Below are 6,575 nucleotides of genomic sequence, written 5' to 3'. Positions count from 1 at the left end.
GCCAGTGATCACAGTAACCTGTTATATGCGGCAGTAGGACCAGCCATACATAGTGCAGTGTATGTAATACATCAGACATATACAGGACCAGTGATCACAGTAACCTGTTATATGTGGCAGTAGGACCAGCCATACATAGTGCAGTGTATGTAATACATCAGACATATACAGGGCCAGTGATCACAGTAACACGTTATATGCGGCAGTAGGACCAGCCATACATACTGCAGTGTATGTAATACATCAGACATATACAGGGCCGGTGATCACAGTAACACGTTATATGCGGCAGTAGGACCAGCCATACATAGTGCAGTGTATGTAATACATCAGACATATACAGGACCAGTGATCACAGTAACCTGTTATATGCGGCAGTAGGACCAGCCATACATAGTGCAGTGTATGTAATACATCAGACATATACAGGGCCAGCGATCACAGTAACCTGTTATATGTGGCAATAGGACCAGCCATACATAGTGCAGTGTATGTAATACATCAGACATATACAGGGCCATTGATCACAATAACCCGTTATATGTGGCAGTAGGACCAGCCATACATAGTGCAGTGTATGTAATACATCAGACATAAACAGGACCAGTGATCACAGTAACCTGTTATATGCGGCAGTAGGAACAGCCATACATAGTGCAGTGTATGTAATTCATCAGACATATACAGGACCAGTGATCACAGTAACCCGTTACATGCGGCAGTAGGACCAGCCATACATAGTGCAGTATATGGAATACATCAGACATATACAGGGTCAGCCATACATAGTGCAGTGTATGTAATACATCAGACATATACAGGACCAGTGATCACAGTAACCCGTTATATGCGGCAGTAGGACCAGCCATACATAGTGCAGTGTATGTAATACATCAGACATATACAGGACCAGTGATCACAGTAACCCGTTATATGCGGCAGTAGGACCAGCCATACATACTGCAGTGTATGTAATACATCAGACATATACATGACCAGTGATCACAGTAAACCGTTATATGAGGCAGTAGGACCAGCCATACATAGTGCAGTGTATGTAATACATCAGACATATACAGGGTCAGTGATCACAGTAACACGTTATATGCGGCAGTAGGACCAGCCATACATACTGCAGTGTATGTAATACATCAGACATATACAGGGCCAGTGATCACAGTAACCTGTTATATGCGGCATTAGGACCAGCCATACATAGTGCAGTGTATGTAATACATCAGACATATACAGGACCAGTGATCACAGTAACCTGTTATATGTGGCAGTAGGACCAGCCATACATAGTGCAGTGTATGTAATACATCAGACATATACAGGACCAGTGATCACAGTAACCCGTTATATGCGGCAGTAGGACCAGCCATACATAGTGCAGTGTATGTAATACATCAGACATATACAGGACCAGTGATCACAGTAACCCGTTATATGCGGCAGTAGGACCAGCCATACATACTGCAGTGTATGTAATACATCAGACATATACAGGACCAGTGATCACAGTAACCCGTTATATGAGGCAGTAGGACCAGCCATACATAGTGCAGTGTATGTAATACATCAGACATATACAGGGCCAGTGATCACAGTAACACGTTATATGCGGCAGTAGGACCAGCCATACATACTGCAGTGTATGTAATACATCAGACATATACAGGGCCAGTGATCACAGTAACCTGTTATATGCGGCAGTAGGACCAGCCATACATAGTGCAGTGTATGTAATACATCAGACATATACAGGACCAGTGATCACAGTAACCTGTTATATGTGGCAGTAGGACCAGCCATACATAGTGCAGTGTATGTAATACATCAGACATATACAGGGCCAATGATCACAGTAACACGTTATATGCGGCAGTAGGACCAGCCATATATAGTGCAGTATATGTAATACATCAGCCATATATTGGGCCAGTTATCACAGTAACCTGTTATATGCAGCAGTAGGACCAGCCATACATAGTGCAGTGTATGTAATACATCAGAAATATACAGGGCCAGTGATCACAGTAACCCGTTATATGTGGCAGTAGGACCAGCCATACATAGTGCAGTGTATGTAATACATCAGACATATACAGGACCAGTGATCACAGTAACCCGTTATATGCGGCAGTAGGACCAGCCATACATAGTGTAGTATATGTAATACATCGGATATATACAGGGCCAGTGATCACAGTAACCTGTTATATGCGGCAGTAGGACCAGCCATACATAGTGCAGTGTATGTAATCCATCAGATATATACAGGACCAGTGATCACAGTAACCTGTTATATGTGGCAGTAGGACCAGCCATACATAGTGCAGTATATGTAATACATCAGACATATACAGGGCCAATGATCACAGTAACCTGTTATATGCAGCAGTAGGACCAGCCATACATAGTGCAGTGTATGTAATACATCAGACATATACAGGGCCAGTGATCACAGTAACCCGTTATATGTGGCAGTAGGACCAGCCATACATAGTGCAGTGTATGTAATACATCAGATATATACAGGGCCAGTGATCACAGTAACCTGTTATATGCGGCAGTTGGACCAGCCATACATAGTGCAGTATATGTAATACATCAGACATATACAGGGCCAGCCATACATAGTGCAGTGTATGTAATACATCAGATATATACAGGACCAGTGATCACAGTAACCTGTTATAAGCAGCAGTAGGACCAGCCATACATAGTGCAGTGTATGTAATACATCAGATATATACAGGGCCATTGATCACAGTAACCCGTTATATGAGGCAGTAGGACCAGCCATACATAGTGCAGTGTATGTAATACATCAGACATATACAGGGCCAGTGATCACAGTAACACGTTATATGCGGCAGTAGGACCAGCCATACATAGTGCAGTATATGTAATACATCAGACATATACAGGGCCAGCCATACATAGTGCAGTGTATGTAATACATCAGATATATACAGGACCAGTGATCACAGTAACCTGTAATATGCAGCAGTAGGACTAGCCATACATAGTGCAGTGTATGTAATACATCAGACATATACAGGGCCAGTGATCACAGTAACCCGTTATATGAGGCAGTAGGACCAGCCATACATAGTGCAGTGTATGTAATACATCAGACATATACAGGGCCAGTGATCACAGTAACACGTTATATGCGGCAGTTGGACCAGCCATACATAGTGCAGTGTATGTAATACATCAGATATATACAGGACCAGTGATCACAGTAACCTGTTATATGCAGCTGTAGGACCAGCCATACATAGTGCAGTGTATGTAATACATCAGACATATACAGGGCCAGTGATCACAGTAACACGTTATATGCGGCAGTAGGACCAGCCATACATAGTGCAGTGTATGTATTACATCAGACATATACAGGGCCAGTGATCACAGTAACACGTTATATGCGGCAGTAGGACCAGCCATACATAGTGCAGTGTATGTAATACATCAGACATATACAGGACCAGTGATCACAGTAACCTGTTATATGCGGCAGTAGGACCAGCCATACATAGTGTAGTGTATGTAATACATCAGACATATACAGGGCCAGTGATCACAGTAACCTGTTATATGCGGCAGAAGGACCAGCCATACATAGTGCAGTGTATGTAATACATCAGACATATACAGGACCAGTGATCACAGTAACCCGTTATATGCGGCAGTAGGACCAGCCATACATAGTGCAGTATATGTAATACATCAGACATATACAGGGCCAGCCATACATAGTGCAGTGTATGTAATACATCAGATATATACAGGACCAGTGATCACAGTAACCTGTTATATGCAGCAGTAGGACCAGCCATACATAGTGCAGTGTATGTAATACATCAGACATATACAGGGCCAGTGATCACAGTAACCAGTTATATGAGGCAGTAGGACCAGCCATACATAGTGCAGTGTATGTAATACATCAGACATATACAGGGCCAGTGATCACAGTAACACGTTATATGCGGCAGTAGGACCAGCCATACATAGTGCAGTGTATGTAATACATCAGACATATACAGGACCAGTGATCACAGTAACCCGTTATATGAGGCAGTAGGACCAGCCATACATAGTGCAGTGTATGTAATAGATCAGACATATACAGGGCCAGTGATCACAGTAACACGTTATATGCGGCAGTAGGACCAGCCATACATACTGCAGTGTATGTAATACATCAAACATATACAGGGCCAGTGATCACAGTAACCTGTTATATGCGGCAGTAGGAACAGCCATACATAGTGCAGTGTATGTAATACATCAGACATATACAGGACCAGTGATCACAGTAACCTGTTATATGTGGCAGTAGGACCAGCCATACATAGTGCAGTGTATGTAATACATCAGACATATACAGGGCCAGTGATCACAGTAACCCGTTATATGAGGCAGTAGGACCAGCCATACATAGTGCAGTGTATGTAATACATCAGACATATACAGGACCAGTGATCACAGTAACCTGTTATATGTGACAGTAGGACCAGCCATACATAGTGCAGTGTATGTAATACATCAGCCATATACAGGATCAGTGATCACAGTAACCTGTTATATGCGGCAGTAGGACCAGCCATACATAGTGCAGTGTATGTAATACATCAGACATATACAGGGCCAGCGATCACAGTAACCTGTTATATGTGGCAGTAGGACCAGCCATACATAGTGCAGTGTATGTAATACATCAGACATATACAGGACCAGCGATCACAGTAACCCGTTATATGTGGCAGTAGGACCAGCCATACATAGTGCAGTGTATGTAATACATCAGACATAAACAGGACCAGTGATCACAGTAACCCGTTATATGCGGCAGTAGGAACAGCCATACATAGTGCAGTGTATGTAATACATCAGACATATACAGGACCAGTGATCACAGTAACCCGTTATATGCGGCAGTAGGACCAGCCATACATAGTGCAGTATATGGAATACATCAGACATATACAGGGCCAGCCATACATAGTGCAGTGTATGTAATACATCAGACATATACAGGACCAGTGATCACAGTAACCCGTTATATGCGGCAGAAGGACCAGCCATACATAGTGCAGTGTATGTAATACATCAGACATATATACAGGATCAGTGATCACAGTAACCCGTTATATGAGGCAGTAGGACCAGCCATACATAGTGCAGTGTATGTAATACATCAGACATATACAGGACCAGTGATCACAGTAACCCGTTATATGCGGCAGAAGGACCAGCCATACATACTGCAGTGTATGTAATACATCAGACATATACAGGACCAGTGATCACAGTAACCCGTTATATGAGGCAGTAGGACCAGCCATACATAGTGCAGTGTATGTAATACATCAGACATATACAGGGCCAGTGATCACAGTAACACGTTATATGCGGCAGTAGGACCAGCCATACATACTGCAGTGTATGTAATACATCAGACATATACAGGGCCAGTGATCACAGTAACACGTTATATGCGGCAGTAGGACCAGCCATACATAGTGCAGTGTATGTAATACATCAGACATATACAGGACCAGTGATCACAGTAACCTGTTATATGCGGCAGTAGGACCAGCCATACATAGTGCAGTGTATGTAATACATCAGACATATACAGGGCCAGTGATCACAGTAACCTGTTATATGCGGCAGTAGGACCAGCCATACATAGTGCAGTGTATGTAATACATCAGACATATACAGGACCAGTGATCACAGTAACCTGTTATATGCGGCAGTAGGACCAGCCATACATAGTGCAGTGTATGTAATACATCAGCCATATACAGGATCAGTGATCACAGTAACCTGTTATATGCGGCAGTAGGACCAGCCATACATAGTGCAGTGTATGTAATACATCAGACATATACAGGGCCAGCGATCACAGTAACCTGTTATATGCGGCAGTAGGACCAGCCATACATAGTGCAGTGTATGTAATACATCAGACATATACAGGGCCATTGATCACAATAACCCGTTATATGTGGCAGTTGGAACAGCCATACATAGTGCAGTGTATGTAATACATCAGACATAAACAGGACCAGTGATCACAGTAACCTGTTATATGCGGCAGTAGGAACAGCCATACATAGTGCAGTGTATGTAATACATCAGACATATACAGGACCAGTGATCACAGTAACCTGTTATATGCGGCAGTAGGAACAGCCATACATAGTGCAGTGTATGTAATACATCAGACATATACAGGACCAGTGATCACAGTAACCTGTTATATGTGGCAGTAGGACCAGCCATACATAGTGCAGTGTATGTAATACATCAGACATATACAGGGCCAGTGATCACAGTAACCCGTTATATGAGGCAGTAGGACCAGCCATACATAGTGCAGTGTATGTAATACATCAGACATATACAGGACCAGTGATCACAGTAACCTGTTATATGTGGCAGTAGGACCAGCCATACATAGTGCAGTGTATGTAATACATTAGCCATATACAGGATCAGTGATCACAGTAACCTGTTATATGCGGCAGTAGGACCAGCCATACATAGTG

The sequence above is a fragment of the Taudactylus pleione genome, unplaced genomic scaffold (assembly GCF_031769625.1).
Source record: "Taudactylus pleione unplaced genomic scaffold, aTauple2 ptg000673l, whole genome shotgun sequence".
Classification (NCBI taxonomy): domain Eukaryota; kingdom Metazoa; phylum Chordata; class Amphibia; order Anura; family Myobatrachidae; genus Taudactylus; species Taudactylus pleione.
The sequence above is the reverse complement of the archived record's forward strand: the minus strand, read 5'-3'. Positions refer to the sequence as shown.